Source organism: Parasteatoda tepidariorum, chromosome 6, assembly GCF_043381705.1.
Source record: "Parasteatoda tepidariorum isolate YZ-2023 chromosome 6, CAS_Ptep_4.0, whole genome shotgun sequence".
Lineage (NCBI taxonomy): Eukaryota > Metazoa > Arthropoda > Arachnida > Araneae > Theridiidae > Parasteatoda > Parasteatoda tepidariorum.
The window spans coordinates 3068060-3093879 of record NC_092209.1 but is presented as its reverse complement, the minus strand read 5'-3'; the positions used below and the strand labels follow the sequence as shown (position 1 = coordinate 3093879).

Here is a 25820-nt window from a genome sequence, read left to right as displayed (position 1 = left end):
CTTTTTAAAGATTTTAGTTACCAAAACTTATTTGTCTACGGCTCTATTACTATTGAAATTTAACATAAAGTAAAATATTACTACCAATCATTTTTTTTATATAAATACTGTAAACTCTTTACTTTATTTAACTTTGTATGTATGATTCCTGTAAGAATAAATATAAAGCAGGAAGAGTAGTTAAAAAAGTAGCATATTTAGGTTTACTATGATTTAAGTTAGAACTCAAGAAAAAAGAATGAGGGAAATATATTTTCTAATATAGTACAGTAAAACTTCTCGGAAGCGACCACTCTCCGTTCCACAGTAAAATGGTCGTTCTTAGAGGTTACTTCCATTGACTTCAAAATTGTTATCGAAGGTACATGATTTTTCGAAAACTATTTTAATTTTAGTCTGTGAAAAGTTTTTTTATTTTTTTTGGGTGTGGAATTCGATTTCTGTTGGCGTCGTTAAAAGACGAATCTATGAATAATATTTAAAAAAATGATCCCAACTGATATAATTATGTGTAAAAACAAATTTATCAATTATGAATGATAAATCTATTTTAAATAAATAAACAATTATGTTATTTGTTTAAGTTTGCACTTAATTGTACATGATAAAAATGAGTTACTTTTAAAAGATGAGAAGAAGTTTGCTTGTTTGAGATGCTTGTTTTTTAACTATAGATAATATTTAGAGTCATAAAAATGATCCCAACTGATATAATTATGTGTAAAAACAAATTCTGAATGATAATGAATAAAAAATCAATTATGAATGATAAATCTATTTTAAGTAAATAAATAATTATGCTTTTTTTGTTTAAGTTTACATTTCATTTTATATCATAAAAATTAGTTTTAAAAAGTGAGAAAAGGGTTTTGTTTTGTCTGAAAAAAAAAACATTTCTTTTAAGATTCTGATTTTCACTCCATAAGTAAATCATTGATAAGCATCGTCTTTAGAGCACTCTGACTGCAACATGAGGTTGTTATCGTCGAAAAGAGCTCTTTAAATAAGAGTCTCACACAAATATTTTGAATACATTTTAATCTATTTATTTGTTTTGTTAAATTTTTCGTTTTGGTATTTTTTCGTGTTTCCTTATTGGACCGCATTGGGTCCAGATGTTTGCCCGGTCTTAGGGGGAGAGTTTTAATGACGATCTCTCCTAAAGGTTTTCTTTAACACATAGTCTATGGAAAAAATTCCGTGCCTCCCAAAAGTGATTGTAAAGAGAGGTGGTCTTTTCTGGAGGTTTCATTGTACTGTAAACCCCTTTACTTCACCTTGCTTTGTATCTACAATTCCATAAGGAATAAATGCAAGGCAATAAGTGTGGTGAGAAAAAGTAGCATAATGTACGCTCTAATACTTTTTACTATGATATAAATAAAGACTCAAGAAAAAAAAAAACAGGAAAAAATATTTTCTAATATAATATATAAAAACAACGTGTTAAAAGCAAGGATATTGTTCCCAAATGAAGTTTTATACATGACTTTAGCAAGAGAACGCTTTATTCATAGTAACAGAGACTCTTCAAATAATCACCAAAAAACAATCATTCTAAATGATACTATAAAAGAATGTTAAAATAGAATTCAATTTTCCTTTGTTCCATCACGATAGAAAAAATAGTTTTTCATTTTGGATACAGTACATTAGAGAAAGTAAGAAAAGCAAATGGAAGCATCTCAATATCAGAAGTTGAGTGACCTTCGGTCTTGCCCAAAAGGCAAAAGAGAAACTCGTCCATCGTGAAACAACTCCCACGCTTACAGCTCTGGTTGGAGAATGAAATGGTCATTTTCCACAACCGATATTATCGTTTTCTATAAACATTTCAAAATGGCAAAAAAAGAAGACTTCAAGTTTTATTAAGTGGCGGTTTAAGAGGATCTAAATAGATTTTTGATGTTCAGTTTCATCTTGGTCAGTTATGTTTCGTTTCAGAATAGACTGTTTCGGTTTGTTCGTCTATGCAAATATGGATTTCTAGACTGTGAGAATACATCAAAAAGATTCCATTGATAAGAGTGAAATGGTTGAAACAGGAAGAATCGCTGTTGGGGCGAAAAAAAAGTAGTCTAGACTCTCTCGCTTTGTTGTGGTAATGTAATATTTGTTGTTCTGAATTTTGAAATGGCGCTTTTAGCAAGAGTTGATTCACCGCGGTTTGTTGAGCAATGTATTTAGAAAGAGCAAACTCTGAATTAATTTGCATTCAATGAATTAAATACACAAAAAATAAAGAGCTAACAAGGATTTAGACTAAATTAAAGTAGCAATAATGAATAAAAGACAATAAATTGAACTCGCTCAAATTGAATTTTTTAACTTTAAAGTAAATCTTTGCTTTATTATTGCATGCTAAATACTGCTCTTGAGATATGTAATATAAATTTCTTCATGCAAGTTTTTTTTAACATTAAGTCATAGTTTAAATTAATTCCAAACATCGGATCTTCTGTTATTTTCATTAAGGGTCATAAATCTCAAATTTGAGATTAAAATAATATTTTTAGAGTTTATGGGCGAAATAATACTCATTTAAAAAGTTGCCTTCAGAAGATAGGGTGCCATGTAGGGAACAATTCAAAATATGCAAAATTTTCCTCTTTGGATGATAATATGGGAACAGAAAATTTACAATGGAATAACAATCCTGTGACGCTTGATGCAGCATTTGTGAAACCTGAGAGTTATTTATGACCATTATTATCGGATGTTAGACGCCACTCAACGTTATTTTTTTAAAATCATTAACGGTAGAAATACACGTTTGTATATTGTGCCTTTAAACATATTGCGCCTAAATAACCTTACAATGTTATCAAATAATGCAGTCATTTAACTTCTTCCAGCAATATCTTGATATTAAATTGCTTAACGGTCATCAAAAATGTCAATTTTAATTTTCTCAATCCTAACTTATCCATTAATAAATCGCTTTAAGCTATGATTAACTTTACTTTTATTCCATACGAAAATAGATATATGCGGCATTTTTTTTCACACAGCAACTCATGAAGCAAAACAACTTAAGTCATAGCGGCAGATTTTTAAAACATTTGAAAGGAATAATAATCATGCAACGATTCCCAATCTTTTTCGAACTTTTTTGTCTTGGCACGTACACTTAATTCACCATTCCACGACTAGTGTTCTAAGAGAACAGAATTATTCCAGAGAAGAGAGATTTTCACAGTGTTTATTGTTACATTTGAGGGAACAATTAATGGCGGAGGTGTTCTATGGAAGAGAATGACGTAATGATGCATGAACACTTTCGAGTCTACTGAAATGAAACGAGTGAGAAAAAAAATGGCTCAATTAGAAATATATAAATGAAAATATTTTCGCTGGAAGAGAAAGCGTATCAGATAACTTCCATTGATTGCTAATGGGGATTCCAGCATGCGTGAAAGCATTATAGAAATGATGGGACTTTTTCTGCTCACAGATTTGATCAACGAAATAAAACTTATTACTTATGATTCAAGAAGTGCAGAAAATTCTCAGAGAGTAGTATATCCACAGAACACAGCATTTTAAAATTGAAATTTCTCCTAAAATTAGATCTTTTTTTAGAAATTTACAATAGCTTTCTCGAAATATTTTTAGAAAGTAAAATTTTTATACTGTTAAAATTTTTTTCATTAAAATTCCTTTTTTAACAAAGAAAAAAAATGATTTTACACACTTTTTGAATAAATTAGCATCACCACAAGTGCACAAAATCTCACCTCTGCCCCTTATGAAGCATCTATTGGTAATTGTGTTTGGCTGAATAAACTGGCATATCTTACTATACATAAGAATCTAATGATGGTATCGCAGTTTTCCATAGTTGTCGGTGCATTTTTATTGGCCGGAAAATCACTTGGTAGGATCCAGTTTTCCCCACATTAATTTTCATTCTGGTTTGGTTGTCATCAGCATAAAAGTGATTTGAGTCATAAAGTTATTGTTTTCCTACAAATATTTTTTTCCAATGCCCACATGGGGATTGACCCTTCGTCAATACAGGCATATGAAGGGCAGATTTGTTGGCCACTCTTTTCGGGGTACCCTATTAGGTGTGTCAACATTACTCCTATAGTAAGGACAGATAGTACAGAGAATGAAAAAACATCCATGCCTTCTCCGGGATACAAACCCAGAACCTTTCTGATGCATGGCTAATTCCCTGACCCCTACACAGTCTGGTAGGCAATAATTATTTTTGCATCCCTAATTTAAATTGACTGTTATTATTACGTTTTGATTTTGTCTGTTTTCTAAAATAGGAGTTTGAGAGGATTTTTTAAAATTATTATTGTTTGAATGACATAATTCTACTTAACATTAAGATAAGGTTTTTTAAATAGATGTCTGATCTTATTAACCGTATTCAAAATTATTATTCTTTGGTGCAAATTGCATATATACTATTATGATATATATATTACTAATAGTATAATATTTCTACATTGAATTATGGTTAAAGAGTTTCTTTAAATGATTTTTGAACTTAACTTTCAGCTTCATGCTCAAAGCAGTAAGTTGATATGGCTTAAGGAGTTAAGAAATACTTTAAAATAAACTTTTAAAACATGTATTCTAACAATTAAATGATGATCTACTTTTCCATTTTTCTAGTGCCTTATTTGTCCAAATATTACATTTTTAATTTCCATTCTAATTTTTTAACAGTTTTGTGAAACGGCACATTTTTTGACAAAAAATATTTTGTAGCAATACTTTTTTATTTGAACAAAATTCTTCTCAGGGCTCTGCCAGAACTACCTCCGAATTTCAATCATGCTGTCGTTCCTGCTTAAAGCTGTTTTTCGAAGCTGCGTCACCAAAATAAATAAGAAAGCCACAGTTTAATATATATGTATATTTAATCTTGTCGTGAGGAATCATCTGTTTTTGCAAATTTCTATGAACCGAAGTAATACAGCATTGGAGTATGTTTTATAAATAATTAAAAATTAGACGACAAACGCTTTACATAGTCACGACACTGTGACTTTTCTCTATATTGACGTTTTCCACCATTTTCAAAAAAAGCGCAGACAGCGCTGCCTTTAGATAGAATAAACTTGACCTAATAGTCATGACATGAGTAACAGTTGCAAACTCACAGCAGTCATAAAAATAGCATATTATTTGCAAAGAAGCATCATTTTATATGACGACGGAGCCATCGGAAAACAGCCTTAAATGAGATTTAAGGAGAGAGTACGTAAATCTATGAATACCTTATCAAATAACATAGATTTTGGGAGATTCGGTCTAAGTTAAGGATATGAGGGAGACGTGAAACCCTCACAATTGTCTGTTCGACATATAGTGTGACAACACAGTGGTCGAAAAAAGTGAAGTCAAGTGACGCATGCCCATAACAACAAAAGAAAGTCATAAAAAAAGCATAAGACATCGGAATAAAACAAAACCCGATCATTTTATGAAACTGTAATGGGATTTGGCGAGGTATAGGCGACAGTATAATTGGATGCTCTAAATGCTCGATTGTCTTTGGTTATTGTTTTAGGGGGGTGGGAGAAGATGAGCAAGCTGAATTCGGGGTAAGACAGACAAACCAGTTTCAACCCCCAAAACCTAACATTACTATTAGCCTTGTTACTGCATTACTGAAACCCCTATTTGCTTAAAAAGGAGAAAAATAGCTGCACAGGTTCATCAAAAGCCCCTGGTGATTTCGAAAAAGATTTCGAATACTTTTTGATGAAAGCGGAATAAATTTGAATTCACGCACATGAAATACATGAAAAACTCTTCTCCGCGGAACTTAGTCCCACAGTGAACTGATCGTCGAGACACGGTTCCCAGCAGATCACCGAAGTCAAACATCACTGGCTGCGGTCAATGTACTGGTGGATGATTACTTGGTTTAGTTTGCGAGGGGTCTGAGGGTGTGATGTATGGGTCCTAGTTAAACTGTTCTACTGTAAAGTGCTCGACTTCGCTCGCAGGTCGTCGGGCTACCGAAGCAGGGTGCAACAACACTCATTGTAGAGGATCAAAATTATTGTGATGGTATGTCTTCAGATCATCATCAGGGATGCTTCCCAGACCGTCGCCAATAGCCCACTGTGCAGCTTTAGTGTGACTTAAATGAACTACAACAACTGAAAAACTTAGTTAAGTATATGAAGAATTTTTTTTTTTGGAAGCAAGAAATATTGACTCAGAAAACTATTTACATTTCGAATTTTTTGCTAATAGTAGCCTCTTTCAATATTTGCCGTAAAACGTGTTTGCTGCTTTGAGTTCAATAAAGATTTTGGAATAAAACTGAATATGTAGAGCACAAAATTTTTTCACTGCTAGTTTCTATTTATTCTGTGTATTTTTGAAGTTAATACTTCCTTAAAAACAGTAAAGCTTGCACAAACAACGTTGGAAAACGTATCACTTAATGTTTATTGACTTTTTATTTTTTACTTTAAAACTTTTCTGACCGTTTTAAACTGATCTTGAATGTATGGTGTAAGAATGTGATTTCGTTTTTAAAGTGAAACGACGGTTGTGATTCATTCGTTTGTTTAGTGAAGTGCTGCAATTGGTTTAAATTCGTCACAGAAGAGCGAATCTTACGGCCTGTTAAATATCCTCACTTGATTGACGTCAGAAGTGAAGTGAATTAATTTGAAAATGAAAGCGAAAACAAGTGAAATCTGACCCACTTTGGTGTCTTGAAACACACTCAATTGGAAACTCATCCGGAAACACAATATAACTCCACCGACGGGAGCGTCTTCCAAATACTGTCTTGCCTAAAAGAAGCGATTCAAATTATGCAAACTGTAAAAATAAATAAAAAATTTATTTCACATAATTCATAACAATATTCAAACGAGGATCTGTCAGTTTAGCTGACAGGGTTCAAGTTGTTCGGAGGCTGCTTGAAACATACTCAGCTTCAGATCGATGGATACGAACTGGTCTGGTAAATAAAGGCGGCTAGTGTGCTATGCTTATCTCTTGCTGGAGGGGCTTTACTTTTACATAACCACTGGTGTATATGTTATCTGTGAATGACAGAAATGGGTGGTTGTTGACTTCCACCGGTGAATGTTGACAATCACATAGTCGCTTTGATAAATATCCGAAATATATACTAGGTCTGGTTAACTGCCACTGCCCGGTATACATTTGCTCCTCAGCAGGTATTAAAATATCGAATAAATATAATAATATCAACGAATAAATTAATATCAAATCGGACATAGCAATTATTTTGGACATTCACCAAAGCGACAATGTGATTGTTGACATTCACCGGTAAAAGTCGACATTCTCTTGATTTCGGTCCTTCACGGTAACATACAGGGTGAGCCAGTCAAACCTGCATTTTTGAAAAGGGCGGGAGAGCCGTGAAAGTGGGCGGAGAGAGTTACCAATTTTACCATTGTGTAAGCATTTCTGTCGCCATGGAGCAGTGGTCTAAGCAACAACGTTTATTTCGCTGTGAAAGCGTTTTACCGAAGTGGTAGTTATGCAGCAGCTCAGCGTCGCTTCCGGACGAATTTTCAAATTAATCGAAATAGGCCAGTGCCGTCTGTTTATTCAATCAAATTGTGGGTGAAAAACTTTGAAGAAATTGGTGAAACAATTGGTGAAGCAATTGGTGAAATTGGTGAAGCAATCGGTCCTCAGCGTATGCTCCGTGATGTGATGAGCAGTTTCAGAAATCGCTTACAAGAATGTCTCGATCGGGAAGGACACCATTTTACTGGCGTTATTTTTAAACAGTGAATGTTGTTTCTTAAATGCTTTTTAATGTAGATTAAGATAGTAACAAAAAAATTTTGAAATATCCATCCGTTTATTTTTTTACAGTCATTTCAAAAATGCAGGTTTGACTGGCTCACCCTGTATATACCAGTTTTCAATAACACAAAACACTAAGGTTATTGAACAGTTTTCCACCTAAGAAACTCGGTTGTTTTTATGTGCTTATAATCGACAAACAGCAACAGTTTATTACAATTGAAAATATTTTATGAATGTTTGAATCAACTAAGAATGTAATATTTACTACTGTTATAAACCAACTAAGCAGCTATATTACTCTTCCGCTGTTGCACATCAAGTATATATTTTTTACTGTTGTTTGAATTAACTAGTATATTTAATTAAGTAAGGATATTTAACATTCTACTGTCCTAAATCAACTAAAGATCTTTAACATTCTTGTTCAAATCAACTAAGATTATTTAACATTCTACTGTCATAAATTAAACAAAGAATTATGACACTCTTCCAATATTGTAAATCTACTGAAGATATTTAACACTCGTGTTTAAATCAACTAAAAATATTTAACATTCTACTTCTATAGTAAATCAATTAAAGATACACGTCACTCTTCCACTGTAATTAGTCAATTAAGGATATTCTGTCAGCTGAGAATATTCAGAATCAACTATTATAATTCGTAACGCCTTTCTCTCTCTTAAATGAGATTGGAATATGAAAAAAAGTTTTAACTGTTGCAGGTAAACTAACAGTATGATAAGTCGACTAATAATATTTAATAGTTGATAAAACTTAATTTATTTAAAAAAAACTAAGGATAACTGCTTTTGTAAATCATTTAAGGATGCATAATTGATATCTTCCTCTGCCGTAAATCAACTAAAGATATTTGAAAATTTTTAACTGTCGTAAATAAATTAAAGACATTTAATGCTCAGTTACTGTCGTACAATGATAATCAACAGACTTTCTATATATGGTATATTTTTCCTCTTGGCATTGCATAACCACCTAATGTGAATTTGTATTCCAATGTCGAAGAGTTTCTTCTCGAAACCTTGTTATGTCGAACATTATTCGAAACAGAAAAAGAATTTTTTTCCGGAAAAAGCACAATGTAAGCTTATTGTAAGCGAATTTTTTTTCTAGTTAATGCATAACTATTTTTGTCTTACTTTTAAAAATTATCGTTGCTGTATTTAGACTTATAGTCAACTATCATTACATGTATAAATTATTATTCTTATGTTTCATGACTCTACTTTTTAGAGTAATATTTAGAATATATTTTCTACTTTTCAGAATATATTTAGCTCTGAACTTGTTATCTCGAAATTCGTTTTAGCTTCCCTTCAACTTTGAGATATCGAGAGTATGCTGTAATAAATAAGCGAATGATATTTAATAGTATTTTAATGTTAGAAATAAATCGAAATCTTTTAACATTCTTCAGTTGTATAAATAATTTTAGGATATGTCATCTACTTTTGAGTTAACAATGAATATGAAACAGTTTTCATTATATGTCAGTTGATTTTTTATGTTATGCATCTTCGTATTTTGTATAAAAGTTTTATACTATTATAAATCCGAAATAAAAAAAATTAGAACAAATCATGAGTTAAATTTTCATTGGAAAAATCAGTTTTGTTAGCTGGTGTTTAAGCATGACCATGAACAAATTTTACAAATTACAACAAAGTAATTTACAAACGTTGTTTAGATAAACAGATTTAATTCATAAGTATACCTACAAGTTAATGGGTTTATCTTCACAATAATGTGTTCAAAAGACCACAAAATCTAAAAACAATTAACTCTAAATTATATTCTTTTGTAAAATGCAATTTTACTTTTTGCCTTGTTGCCCTTGTAGCTACTAAACAATACTTTTTCAATATCAGCTAATACTAGAGTTCAAAGGAAAAAAAAATACTTAATTTACATTCTATTCATTTTCCTACCAGCAAATTATAACCTTCAGCCAATAAACAACCAATAGTTAAAATATAAATGTTTCATTGGCAACGCGACAATAGTCAACAAAAAAGATTCATAAGTTCAATAAATGCGAGCTGAAAGCTAAGGGGCAACCATAGTAACCTTCTTGTGTTGCCTCACCTTGTCAATCGAACCGTCAAAGATGGATCTTCAAAGTTGACCTTCAACGCAGATTGAAGGTCTGAATAAATAATATTCAGTGTATTTTCGTCATATTAGTAATGGTTAGTGGATGAAAAGGGAAATAGGATTTAGGTGGAAGGCAATAATTATTTAAATCAGTAAATCACGTATAATTTGTATTTCGTTATGCGTGCATAAATGGATTGGTGTTTTAATCCTGCTAAAATTATGACGAAATCCATGACTAGAATTTTTAAATATTAATCAAACTGAACAAAAACAAATTTAAATGGATTGAACATATTTATAAAATGAATTGAATTATATTGGAATTGAATTTACATAAATCATAAAGTTATAAATGTAACCCAATAAAATATAACCGAGTGCAAACAAATTAAACATAAACAAACTGAATATATAAATGTAGTTTAATATAAATGAATTAGGTAGAAATGAATTGAATATAAACGAATTAAGTAAAATCGAATTAGAAGAAAACAAATGAATCACAATAATTTTTTAGGCTTAATGCTGTGTCTCCACTTATAGCTTTAGGTTAATTAGAAATTATATCAGCCATTGCTCAGTCAGCCTGATTCATAACAGGGAGTTTGCCGAAAACCCTAGCTTAAAAAAGGCTTATTGTAAATCCCTCAACAACAAGATTAATTGTAATCAGCCGTAACTAATTCAGTTTAATTGAATAATTCTTCTCACATTTCTTAATTAGTGTAAAGAAAATCATGGTGGCTCAAGCGATCGAAAGCTTGCCTTCCAATGAGGTGTCCCAGGCTCGAACCTCAGTGATGGCTGCTTTATATGAATTCTGCTCCCGTCTCGCAGAGACCATATTGCTGCCGTAAAATATCCTCAGTAGCAGACGATCTTATGTTCGAATTCCGTTATTGTCAGGCTGACCGTGGGAGATTTTCGTAGTTTTCCTCGTCATGTATCACACACGTAGGTAATTCCATCGAAAGCTCCGTAAAGTCAGTTCCACCAAAAGGTTAGTTTGACCCAATGCTTAATCCAGGAGTTCAGTTGTCTTCTGAGTTGGGCTCAAAACTACACGGCTACAGAGTTGAAAACTGACAGTCCTAAATTCAAAAATAAATCTGCTATTCAACCCTGTTTGTAAAATAAAACAAAATTAATTTTATTTAAATAAAATAAAAATAAGGGTTTGATAAAATAAAATCCCTATTTTCGTGCATTACACGTTTTTTCTCATCTGCTATGTGAAGGAAAAAAAGAAAGAGTCAAATATAGTTTACTTTCTGTCATTATTAGATGATATATACTATTGTGTAAAGATACGAGTCGTGTATTTTTAGACAAAAAAATCGCCAAAGGGTTGAGATGGACATTTGTGTGTAAACTGATTTCGTCGTTGAATGACAACAAATCGATAAAAAAAAAAAGAGAATATAATCATTACCAATGACAATAACAATGAAATAAACTCTCGTTCTCAATCCCTTATCTGAAGAAAAAAAACTCTCGAAACAATTAATTCCGGTATGAAAACAATTAGATTCGAATTTGTTTTTGGAAAACCCATTGTCTTCTTTTTCCCCTCTGACATTCACCTTTCCGAACTAGAATAATAAAAAGAAATATTTTTTTTTAACGCAACTGGGTCAGATGATGAAACTCTGGATGAACTTGTCACAGATAAAACAAAATTTTACGAACCACTTTTTTATTATTTTATATCATAGGAAGTTCTAAACATCTGAAAAGTGAATTCAACCATTTTGATTTGCGAGCAACATTTCAATCGAAGTATATATAATTTTGTAGGTTTATGGATAGCATAACCTACTTTCTATTTTAATTTCAAAATTAGACACATTATCTTTTGAATGGCTCAAACCTTATTTACATTTTTAGCCTTTACCATTCAATTGATAAGCAAACTTTTATTAATAGTTCAGTTCATAAACATTAAATATATTCAGATCACATCGTGATTTTTCTCTTTTTTCGAAACATAGAGAAGTTTTTTTTAATATTGTAATTAAAATTCTCCGTCATACTTACTGCTTGTAGCTTAAACTAATTTCTGTGTTTAAACACTATGTTAAAAAAAATTTATATCAAGTAAATCTTCTTAGTTAAAAGTTTATCAAATTTATTTGTACCGAAACCAACATTTTCGAGGTCGTAAATAAGTACAGGTGAGGAAAAAAAATGAAGAATCATTATTGAGATCATTCAAAGCAAGGATGAGATTAAAGTCACTAAAAACAATCATTTTTTTGCGAAAGTTAATGATGACAAGCGCATTTCAGACAAACAAACCGGTGTTTCCTTATTTCTTTTAAATTTTAAAATGATTTATCTCGACATTGATTCATTTTTGCGCAATGATTTTGTCAATTAAATATTAGTTCACTATCGCTTATGTGTAGATTTATCTAACTTTATTTGATACAAGGATTTTAAAACTATATACTAAAAAAAGATGTTTTAAAAAATGGTTATATACGGTTAAGATTACAGTTAAGATTGAAGTGAAAACATTTGAGGTTTTATTTAAAACGTTAGATTTCTTCATATTCTTTTGAAATAATTAATGCCTACAATGACATTGCATCAGAGAAAGACTGACAGACTTTAAAACTGATTTGTCCTGAAACGTCTAATACATTAAATATTTAAAAAACTGACTAGTACGAGTTATCAACGAATAGATTTTCTCATGCTATCTGAGCTAAGTATCAAAATACAAAAAAAAAAAAAAATATATATTATTTCAACGGGTAGTATTGTTTTTATTTCAGTTTAGTAGATTTTCTAACAAAAATAAATTGAATCTCTCGACGCAACATTACTCTACTAATAATGAGTAATTTTCTTTTTATCTGTTATTTTGCTTTCAGTTTACTTTCTGACGAGCTTTTTTGATAAATTGTGTTTTGTTGCCATGGAGACTTTCAGTTTCTTTCTAATCGCAAATGTTTGGAAATGCTATATTTTTTCTGGAATTAAATCCATAAAAGAAATTAAAAGTATGCTTCTCTTATTTTTTTATGAAACTTCAAAACGTTGCATCAAAGGAAAAAAAGGACAAAAAAATAACTATAACCGAAAAGAATTTTATTATTTTATTATTCTGTTCAATTTTTCTTTCCTTGTTTTTTTTTTTCTTGGCTAAAAATAATGTTTATATGATGCTCTATCAAACGTTATGAATTTAAAGAAGAAATATAAGTTCTAAAAACGAATAAGCGGAATTTAGAGTAACATAAACTAGGCACAATGTTGCTGTTTTTTCTAATGACACCTGGAGAAACCAAACTAGCCAGGCGTTGGTCTTGCGAATTAAGGTGTGCCTTTCGTTGGACAAGAGAGCACAGCACGCCTCAGCTTAGCGATGCCCTCAAATAGATGGGAGGACCACTCATTTGTGAGGTCAGTGCCACAATGGAGACATCGATCTGAAGGGGAGGAAAATAAAATTTATCCTATTCTTGCATTTTAAAAATTAAAGATTTTTTTCTCCATTTTTCAAGTTATTTAAGAAATTAAAAATTAATATCCTCAAATTCCTTCGGCATTGTTTTAAAAATAGATTATGCTGCTCAATTATTTACGAAACTAAAAATATTTCGTGAAAAGTGGCATTATTTCTCAGTATCATAATTTTTTGCGTGTTGCATAATTAACGTTTTGAGTACTTCTATTATCTTTTTTTTTCCTAAAAAAAAAATGACACTGATTCCAGAAATTTTTTAGGGCACCACATAATATTACATTTCAAACGAATTTTGGCAAATTTAATTGGATAAAAATTATGACGGTTTCAATTATGCAAAAATTTTTCGGGTCTAACTCTTCACTACACATTTTTCAAAAGTGAATAATAATAATTATTTTCATTTGCAAGATTTGTCAAAGAATTCAAGAAAAATACAGAAAAAAGAGGAAGGAAAAACAATTTTCGCCGCTTAGCATACCTGCAAAATTGTGTGCAAAATGCTAAAAATTCTCTGGTATCCAACAAAAATGTAAAACAATAAAATTTTTGCAATAATAAGCACAAAATCTTTAAAATCAGGCTTCAAAAAGCAAAACCGATATTTACCGAATATTTGCTACCGACATGTCAGGAAGCGCCAAACTACATGAGAGGAAACAACACGTTTTTCAATGTTAAAACTGTAACAAATGGGGGGGGGCAGGGTCCCCCACCAGGGGGGAAGGTGGGCGCACGATGCGCCCACTTAAAGCTTGGGGGGAATTTTCACACTAAATAAAACGAATAGTTTGGGGGGGAATTTAGAATTTGCCCAAGAATGCGCTCAAGAGTTTGGGGGGGGGCACTGGGGGTGATCCATTCCTTTTTCCTTACTAAAAGAAGTATAGAGAAGATGAGCAAAACAGTTTTCAATATTAAATTGCAGAAGACAGCGGAGAAAATTTAATTTAAACATAGATTTGTTGACGTGAAAAGTGGGATCACTGAAGGGTGAATTGCTTCAGACATTCATTTAATCAGCATCTTAAAAATATATTACTTTTATTTCTTTATTTTTGTGTAGTATGCAGGCGGATGCCCACTTTGATCAGCCTGTGTAGGGATCGAGGGTGTGTGGCATCGATCCTCGTTAAACTGTTCTACCGTAAAGTTCTCAATTTCGAGAGCAGGTCGTCGGGCATCCGAAGCGAAGGAGACACCCCCTCTCTGCAGAAAATCAAAATTATGATGTCTTCATATCATCCTCAGGGATTTTTCCCAGACAGTCACTGATTGCCCATTGTGCAGTTTTAGTGCAACGTAACTAAAGTATCTACCTACCTACCGTATTTTTGCGTCTTTGTATAATTTCTACATCGATGATTGAGTTCAATAAAGTAATTCTCTGCTCTAGTAACAGAACAACCCCTCTATCCACCACCTTTTCTTAAATCTCATTGGAAACTTACATTCAAATAATCGACTTTCAGTAATTTGAATATTTTTCTAATTGGTCAATAAATATTTTATTTTGTTTGATGATCTGGTGATATAAAATTATTATTATCGAGTTGGAGTTTATGGAATCCAAAAAAATTTATGCAATTCTTAAAATTATTATCTAATGCTTGAGAATAGAATAATTCCTAATAACAGACGACATTTAATAAACTGGTTTTTGATTATTTGAATTTCATCTTTGCTTAAATTGATCTCAATAATGATTCATTGTATTTTGATTATCACTTTCCTAAAGCTGTAGTGGCTCAGGGGATAGAATGCTCGCCTTCCAATGCCCTTGCTAGGTTTGAATCTCAACAATGGCTGGGCGATACAAATTCCGTACCCGGCTAACATCGACCACACTTTTTGCTGTCCTCAGCAGACGGATAAACGGTTAGAGTCTCCTTGCCGTCGGGCAAGCCGTGATTTCCATCTCCATGTGTGGATTAGTTCCAATCCTCGCAAATGTGGATTAGTTCCATTAAAAAGTTCTCCACGAAGGCAAATTTCTCTCAATACTTGATCCAGAAATTTCCTCGTCTTCTGGATGGGGTCAAAAATGACAAGGCTACGGTAAGACAAGCGAAACACTGGTAGTCGTAAACTCAAAATTGCTCTGGCTGTTCAACGACGGTTATAATATAAAATAAAATCTTTTTCCAGAATCAATATAATTCGGCTATGGTTAATGTATAGGTTGTTATTTTTTTATTACCTTTTTTAAATGGATTCTTAAAATTTAATTCATGAGCTCTGATTTCGAAAGATATTGTATTTAAGGGGAAAAAATCATCATTCATTTTTCCTTATAAAATCCTAACTAATATTGAATTGCACACGATATTTTGGCAACATTATAAACAAATAAGAAAAGTCATTCAAGTTACAAATTCCCGAGTCGAATCCACTGGTTTTTCTCCTCCGGTTAAGTCTTAAACATGCCAGATTGCAGACTGTTCTATTCTAGGTGTATTGAGAATTTGGTTTTTCTTTTCACAAAACAACTACGAATAAGGAAATTCGATTTTTTTTTTAGTTTCTTTTAATAGAGAAACCGATTTCTTTTCCTTCTGAAATATCTTCTATGGCGCCACTTTTATGGCTTGGTTTTTTTTCTTCTTCCATTTGTCCACCTAGGCATGAAAGACAATAAATTTTCGGATAACATTCAAATACTTGTAGTGTAAGTCATAAAAACATTTAGCCATTTTCACACTTTGAATTTGGATTTTTTCCCAAAGACCTGCACGAAAGGACCGGTTTTATTTATACCTATATCCTTTTCTACATGGTCTATGATTACAAAAGAACTGAAATGAATTGAAGACATAAAATTAATACGCTTCTTTTTTTCTAGGATCGTTAAGTGGGCTCCTATTTGATTGCTCTGGTTTTGATATTTTTAGAATAGAGTGAGTCACATATTTTACGTTCGAATGTTGGAGATATGTTTTCCCAGTTGAGATATTTTAATGAACTATTTTTCTTTCTACTGCTTGTTTCAAATAGTTTACTTAGATTAAATAAGTAATCCCAAAGAAACTGAAGCGGTACGATATTACTTGCGTGAAAAAATACTTCATTAACTTCAAAAATGTACAGATAGAAATAAAAGTGAACCTGTTTCAAGCACTCATAAATAGGAACACATTCTCAAGACTTGCCAGACGTGAATGAGAAGCAAATGCGATTAGAACTATAAAACGTAAAATTGCCGATGAAGTTTGTTAGTCATAAAATTGTCAGTGAAGTCATGTTTTATATTTCAAATCTCTTTGGTTTCTTCTCATTCCTGTCTAGAAAGTCTGGAGAATGGGTGCCTATTTTGGAGCGCTTGAAGCATGTCGATGTTCATTTGCATATTTTTGAAGCCAATGAAATAGTTTAATGTTAAAAATGCGTCGTAACTATCGTGTACAAGACAGAAAAAGAATAAATTTGCGAAATGAAAATCATATCAAAAATCAATTTTTATATATTTAAAACTGTTAATAAGAAATTGTAATGACTTAAATTATCACAGCACTGAATTTTACACTCAATAATGTTTCATAAAAAAGGTTACAAACTGAGAAGCTTTTTTTTATTTAATGGACATTTAAGGGATACGGATAAAAAACGTGTGAAGGTGAAATTCTCACAGCTTTCGGAAAACACTTTATCAATGCTGTATAATCAATACGAGACATAACTTAATTTCAAAATTAAGTTATGGCTCGTATTGTTCATGCTACTTTGCCTTTAGAAGTTCTCTCTTTTTTATTTGATGGGTAAAATTTTTACGGAATAAGGTCGAAATACGTACAAAGGAGGAATTATCACGGCTTAAGGGAAATACTTTATTGATTCTACAGAAACAATACAGGCAACAACTTAAAGTTTAATGTTGTTTTAACTTCAGAAATGGTTTATTTTAAAATTCCACAACAAAAGTAATAATAACAACAATAAAAATAAAATAAAATAAATAAAACAATTTTAATGTTAAGTAAATCTTAAATTTACACACTTTGAAATCATGTTTTAAAAAAAGTAACTTTAAAATGCAGTTCAATTCAGGTCTAGAATAAATACTATCTTAAAGTAAAGTGAAAGAAAAATAACTTTTCTTTAAAATTATATGAACTTCAAAAATAATTTTTAAAAACAGAGCAAATAACTTTTGACCATGTGAATTTAAAAACTATTGTTTTTAAAGCATACAAATGTAAGAGTCATTAAAACTTTGCAAAAAAAACCATAAATAACAAAAACAAAAAAAAACTTACAAATAAATTTAAAAAGTGAAAAGAGTAATTTTCTAATCGCACCCCCACTGCCTAAACAGGCATACGACAAAAAAAAAATTTCTTTTCGAAAGCGTACAAATTTTGAAAAATAAACAAAAAATATTAAAATACAAAAAAACAACAAAAAAAAAACATATTTCCAAACTTCTATCTCAGAATGAAATTAATTGATAAACACTAAACTACATAAAATAGAACTCCAAAAATTTTACATCATTTCCTTTTAGAAGAGTTTTTAATATTTCACTATTCTGAAAATTAACTGAAGGAACAAATAAATTCAGAAGCAAAAAAATTATCGATTACATCAATTAATTAATAGAATCATTGTTAAATTAGAATGATATTTTCTTCCACGTATTTTTTCAAGAGCTGTATGTAGGTTAATTGCATAGCTTTAATTTCCATTTTACGAGGATCAAGATTTTTATGACGTATCATAAAATTTGTATATTTTTTTCTTTTTCTTTTTTTACTTCAATCATGTTTGGATATCGTATATGGCTTCAAATGGGGTCATAAATTAATACAATATACTAAAAATCATGTAAGATTCATAAAGGTTAACTCTTATAATTAATATGGACATTAAAGATGGAAATTGTTACATTCAACCATTGTTATTCGTAATGGTTTTAGAACGTTTTATTTAGCAACGTCGTTACACAAATTTGTATAATGAAAGGAAAATTGATAATTTTAATGATAAAAAGGGATCTGAATAATGTTTTTATTTTAAAATGTGTTCATTTGTTTTGTATAGGGACTAAAGTGAAAAAAGCAGGTGTAACAAATTTAGAGACAGGTAAAATGATCAATCTTACACTTCGATAAATATGATTGTAAAGGAAAGAGCAGAAAATATAAATACAGATTAAGGGAAACATAGTATATACATTAGAGGGGTAAAAAAGAGACGAAGAAATGCAGTTTAAAGCTGCTTATAAGTAAGATGTTCTTAGCTTATAATTCAAATTAATTGTATTCTTAATATTTAATTAATTTTAATTTGAAAGTATATAAAGCATACAAGAATAAAAACAAAACATTTTTTAGAGTCTTACATTTCCATTATTTAAACATTTTTGAACAATCTTAAATTATAGATGTCTAAAGAGGTATAGTATGTAAAAGGTTATTCACACTGCTTTTCCTTACTTTTGGGAGTCGAAATGAAACATTAAGATTACTTTTTTTTCATTGCGATAGATATGATTGATTTAGAAATTGACTGAAATATTCTAAAATTTTTGTAAGAAAAAATATATATATACTCTAATATTTTAAAGCCATGGAGGCAGCGGTACTACAAAATGATTCAACTGTCCGACATAAAATTTATTTTCAAAACCACTGTTGATAACGCACGAAAAATTTCATCTTTCCCATTAAATATTTAAAAAAATAATTAGCAGTCTTCTTTTTTTCTGTGGCTAACATGCTCACCATCGCGATTGAACTTAATTTACGATGTCGGGAATCCGCTAAAGAGAAAAGCGCTTCATTTGGATTTCATAGCCGAAAAAAATTGGGAACCGCTGTTCTACTAAATCAGGATATCTTGTCATATCTTTCGACAAAATTGAAGAGGGGGGGGGGGAGAAAATTTGGGAACAAATTGTACCAGACAAAAAAAAAAGACTTGTTTCTGCAGATGAATGTTTTGTAAAGCATGGTAAGAATATTATTCAAGAGTTCCTTGTTAATTTTTGTGCGGTAGACATTATTCGAAAAACTTATATCACAATTCACATAATAGAGTAGGATGCACACCGACAATGCGATATAAATCAAGACAAATAATGTGTGGTCTCTCTCTATTATCCAAAATATTCCAAATTCTCAACAATGAGTTTTGTTCCATAGAGAGAGAGAGACACCTTGAAAATGACGGAACTACTGTCCCTCGGACGATGCTGCAACATCTCCCCAGGGCTCTTAAAGATCCTTGATTTCATTGTTATACCTGCATGGGGCGTCGTGCGTTGTCATGGCAACAAGGGGAGGTCGTAGCACCCCATTACTGACGCCCGCTTCTTTGAGGTCAAGGTTCCAAATTCCATTTCGAAATGGACGACCTTTTTTTTTTCTCTTCTTTTTGAAGTAGACCCCTTAGATGACCCTTGCACGCAACTCGCAAAAGGATTGTTTTCTCCTTAACAGGTTTTTTTTTCTTTTATTAGCTTGCATATTTCTAAGTAGTATTTTTATTTCTAAAAAAAAATGAGTTTGATAAAAAAAAAACGTCTAATGACTCATGACTTAGACATATATAAAGGAGGAAAAAACTATCTTTCTGAGAAAATTGTTTTTTGATTAAGAATGATTTTATCTGAATCTCTTTTTGGTTTGTGAAGATTCAAGTTTCCCGCAACTTAAATCTTCCCAAACTACTAAGAGTAATTTCATATGGAAAAAAAAATGCTTGTTTAGAGTGAGGATATTTTTATAATAGAGATTGAAATAGTAGAATAGAAAGATATGTATGTCTAGTGTCAAGTTTGAGGTATAATTCCTCATAAACAGGATAAAGTCTAGGCCAGGGGTGGTGAACCTTTACGCACCAACGTGCCATTTTTTCTAAAAAATTGTTTATTGGGATCATAGACGTGACGTCAAATGATTTTGACTTCTTGATTATTAGGAAAATAATAATACAAAATAGTATCAACTCAAAACTCTTTATTTACTATGAAAAAAAAACATTTTGCAATGTCTCAGTTATACCCGTAATTCAACTAAAGATAACATCAGTGTGACTTCTGTTATTGCAGATTAGATGACAAATAACTTATATTAGGTTGTAAGATGCTAGCTTAAACAGGACTGATAATTTTTTTTTCTTTTGCTAATCATTTATTGTTAGCTTGTTTTTTATGGTTATTGTTTTTCTTTTTTGCCATTAATTGTTAATTCTTTTGCTAATAATTGTTTTTTTTCGTTTGTTTTTTGTGAATTTTAATTTAATTTTAAATACTTGCTTCTTAGTGAACTTTTTGATCTGTGGCGTGCCCAAAATATTGTGTCGCGTGCCATAAATGGCACGTGTTCCATTGGTTCGCCCTCCCTGATCTAGGCTGTATATACGCATACAGCGTCCCGTTAACTAGCTGAATTTAGGGCAACATTAGAAAATTTAGTTACTGGTCAGTAGCCAGTTGTAGTATTTTTAATAGCTTCCAATTTTTAAAACATTTGTCCACCTTTCCACTCTTCCGAAAACTCCAGTTTTGGCGCTGTTTGGATTTCCTCCGTAATTGTTTACAATTGGTTGCGAGTGGTTCGTTGATGTTTTAAATGCTGCGTTTCATCTCAAGAAACTATAATTCTCCCTGACTAAATGTGTTTATACATTTATTGTTTGTTGCGTAAAAAGGATATTTATATTTCTAACTCTGTAAATTGTTTTAAATAATTTTATCATGCATAATGTCTAACCGCTTCTGCTCTGTTGAGCCTTGTTTGAAGTCGTTTTAATATTCTCTCTATGCTACGCGTATGTATGATTTATAAACTAATTTTATTTAAAGAATTAACGTATGTGTATGCATCCTATATGAATGATTCTTACTTTGTCTCATAATATAACTTGACTGACTCTTATGTGTTTCTAGTGATATTTGAATTTTAAATATTAATGGCTAAATATCAATATGCTGTAGTAGATACTGTACACGAAGTACTGTAAAGAGACATTACTCGAGTTACAGAACAGTTCTTTTGTTGTAGAGTAGTTTCCATCATTTTTTGCGTTACGCGAAGATTTTTTATCGTGTAACAGGAATGGGGAAATCTCTGCTCTCTTTGTAACGCTAAATGAAAATTTAAGAAACTGTAGATGGAGGACCGAGAAATAAGATCAGGTTAAAATGTCATCTTAATAGATTTTGGAGCTAAACCCGTGAAACTTATCTTTTATTGTTTCGTTATTTAATGAATGGGCTAATTTAACCACATTAATTTAACTATTATTTTAATTTAACTGTTTATTTACTGCTTTTCTCCCTTAAAGGTTGACAGATGACCGTCTCTATCTTACCCCCCTTTTTTGTTGTTGCAATAACTGAATACTTTTATATTTCCTGTCCGTATTTATCGACACTCAATGAATGGTTTTCTTTTGTTTTAAAAACGATTTCTCCATCGATTCTTGGTTTGGAGGGAATTATTTTAGCACTTGATTGTGTTTTACTTTTAACGGAAAATGATTAGTTTTTAGCATTTTAAAGCAGTTGGATTTTTAAGCACAGCAAATAGAATTTCTGGAGTGATAAAAAAATTGATCTGAAAAAGAATGTTTTAGAAAACAGTCATGGGGATTGTATTATGGTTTAAAAATTTTTATCATGAAATAAATTGAAAATATCCACTTTTTTTTTATTCTCTCACAGAGTGATAAGAAAGAAAAATGTAATAAATTGTATTACTTTTTCTTCTGATATTTTAAAATTTAATAAAGATGTTATGTTTGTTCATTTTGATGTTGGAATCTTGTACGAAGTTATTAATAGTATCCACTATTGTAAACTATCTGCCAACAACGTAACATTTTAGGATCTTTCGAACAAATTCTTTTTAATTTATTTGCAACGATCCACATCTTTAAGAAATAACAATAAAAGAAAAAATGTTTGCGTGGTAATCACGAAGGTTGGGGAGCGTAGCGAGTAGGGGGCGAATCTCTTTACAATTAATGAACTGATCGTAACGAGTAAAACGTATTGAAATATGTAAGCACGCAAAGGAAATTCAAAATATGCAACATTATAGTTCGAATTCTCTTTTTCTCTCTGCATAAAAAAAGTGCGTAGGTGGTATTCGTTTTAAGGAAAAAGTTGTCTGAAAACAATTTATGATTAGGAAGAAAATGGCAACAGAAGAGGTTGAGGTGAAAGGAAGTGAAGAAGAGGAAGACAGACAGATGAACATTAAATGTCGGCCATTTGCGGAACTGTGAAATGCAATTAATATCGTAACAATGCACCAGATTCTGAATTTAAATATTTATTTGGAATGGATTAAGTTCAACGACTCTTAACGAAGCGAAATACTTCAAATCGTTGTTTTCGTTAGCATTTCTTTTCGACACATTAAAAAGAATCCATCTCTACTCTCTACATTTAAGGAAAATAGTTTAATCATATTTTAATGCGAATTTATTGCTACCTTAATAAGTTCATAAATTGAATTTCTTAAGACAAACCATCAGTTTATCCATTCATTCTGACCTTTTGAAATGATGCTAAAAGTTTCATTCCAAAAAAAAAAAAAAAGTAGTTGAGGTAAGACAATACTGCAATAGCCCGTTCTAAGCCTGGCTGTTTTGGAGGTTAAGACTCCACAAACCCATGACTAATAACATGATTATAACAAAGTGGTCAGCATTGCGCATAAGAAGCGTAATTCGTTTTATCTTGCGCATAATTCATTTTACTTTTCAACGAAAATGGTGCAGATCGAATCTTATTTCAACGTCCATCTGCTGGTCTCGAAGGGTTAATATGTTGCCATGAATGACCGAAATCAAGAGAACGTCGATTTTCACCGGTAAATGTCAAAAATCACATAGTCGCTTGGGTGAAGGTCCGAAATATTTGTTATATCCGGTTTGATGTTCGTTTATTCGTTGATATTATTATATTTATTCGATATTTTAATATCCGCGGAGGATAGATTAGGAGAAACATCAGTGTTCGGAGTACCGGCAGTGGTACTTGACCTTAAAAAAACATGGATGTAGGGCATACCGGGCAAATGTATACCGGTCAGTGGCACTTAGCTAGACGTAGTCTATATTTCGGATATTTACCAAAGCGACTTTGTGATTGTCAACATTCACCGGTGGAAGTCAACAACCACCTATTTCGGTCATTCACTTCAACAAATGTGCTTCTTGTTAGATAATACAGTGTATTACAATTAAACGACCATTTTATTTAGAATACTATCCACTTTGTTTCAACTTCAGCAAATTCTATAATAAAATGTGTGTAAGCCCCAACTTTCGTAAACTAAATAGTTTAAAAAAAAACTTTGAAATAATTGCAGTGAACCGAAGTATCTCTTTCCCATTACAAAATGAAGGAAATAAAAACTTTCTCTCCGAGAGAAGTTCGTTGAAGCGAAGCCGGAGAAGGTGTTAAAAAAGAACTTTCTTCCGGCTTCAGAAGTTAAACGCTTCTATGAAGTGCCTTCCTTAGACAATTCATGGGAAAATTTAGAAATGAATGCGGTCATTTAGAGTGCTTGACGAAAGAACAAAAGGAGAGTTTATTTTTACTGATAAGAAGGGATGGTGTCTCCCCACTTTGTTTGTCCATTTCAGTTTGTGCCCGTGTTTCCTTAATGGGTGTCTATGAAAAATAGTTCCAACTAAAACATTTTAAAGGATAATAACGAACGACCGCTTTTTAGTACGAGTTTTTTTTTCTTCGGAAAAATCGGTAAAACATGATAGAGTGTTTTTTGGCAGAAAATGAATAATATGGGTATAGTGTAAGTTATTTTTCGCAATTTCAATTATAGGGGGTGACAAAGGATCGGGAGTTCGTTTAAAAGTTATTAAAAAAAAAAATTACTCTACAAACGAAGTTTAAACAATTTGATGACATGTTTATTTTGAATTTCAAAATATAAAAATCAAATTAAATCAACTCAAGAGATCATCACTTTTATTGCTTAAACATTCTGCTAAAATGGAAAACTTAAAATCGGATACTTTTTTTCAAAACAAGTTATAAAAACACTTAGAAAAAATTTATTTATTGTTAGCTGCTTACGGCTATAATATTTAAAGCAATAAAAATGAATAGATTAAATTTTCCACACAAAACAACTGCTTTAAAAAATAGAACTTCTAACAAACTTATAGCTAATCATCAAAAAGCACCACATGGTTTACGCAAGAAAAATGCGGCATGGTGGTGCCATCTATGGTAAATAAATTTAAATATAATCTAGCCTATTCATTTTTACTAGAAAGGAATCTCAGGCGGGCGATGGAAATAAATTAACGCGAGATACAAAATAACCCGAGTGAGAAGCATGCGCATATTTGACGGTAACTTTCGCCCGTGTCAGACACGGGCAAATCCATTAAGAGGTTAAAAAACGTGCTTTTATTTTGGCATATCGCGAAATAAAACCTCGTCATGACCTGAAATTCAAATATTTTACTCACCCATGTTAAAAAGATTTGGGGAAGCAAAAAGAGCTTAGTCCACAGGAATGGTGATTTTCAATTTCGAAAGAAAACTGCTAAAATTGTTGTTTCATTTCTAACTATTTGTTTCTACGATTGTTGCTTCATTCAATGTTGTTTTAATTTCTAATTCCATTTCTAATTTATGCTTCTCAAATCCGCATATATCCATTCGAGATATATGTAAATCNGAGGTTAAAAAACGTGCTTTTATTTTGGCATATCGCGAAATATAACCTCGTTATAACCTGAAATTCAAATATTTTACTCACCCATGTTAAAAAGATTTGAGGAAGCAAAAAGAGCTTAGCCCACAGGAATGGTGATTTTCAATTTCGAAAGAAAACTGCTAAAATTGTTGTTTCATTTCTAACGATTATTGTTCGAATGATTGTTTCTACGATTGCTGTTTCATTCAATGGTGTTATAATTTCTAATTCCATTTCTAATTGCTAATTTATGCTTCTCAAATCCGTATATATACATGGAGATATATGTAAATCGTTTTCATTGCATTTTCATACAGTATTTGCCTATTAAAACAATTATTTTCTCCATAAATTAATGAGGCATGTCAAAAATTTAAGATAATTCATTAGAGATAATGTCATTGCTTCATAATGTACGAATTCTTTCGAGTACAGCGTAATTGCGAAATTAACAAGCGTTGTCATCACAAGAAACTAAAGTCTAAAATAATAATTGTTGCCATCACCAAAATCTAACAATAAAAATGAAAACGAAAATTGATTTTAAAGAAGAAAGAAGGCAGAAACAGGAGATGCAGTTTCGATTGCAAGAAGGGAAGAAATATGTAACTTTAATCTTGCTTCCGGTTTGCAGTAGTGAACGAAATTACGCTGTTTTTAATTAAAAGTCCTAAAACCATAAAATCAGTCTTTTTACAAAGGTTACATTTTTTTAATTAAACTGTTTCTTAATATTATTTCTAAGCAGACTCTTTATAAGTTAC

The 25820-nt window shown here is 31.3% G+C and overlaps 1 protein-coding gene across 2 annotated transcripts in view; it reads left to right on the top strand.

The window, feature by feature from the left end:
- Positions 1-25820, top strand: part of LOC107453895 (bicaudal D-related protein homolog) — a 131696-nt gene that overhangs the window by 82743 nt on the left and 23133 nt on the right. The window lies entirely within an intron of this gene.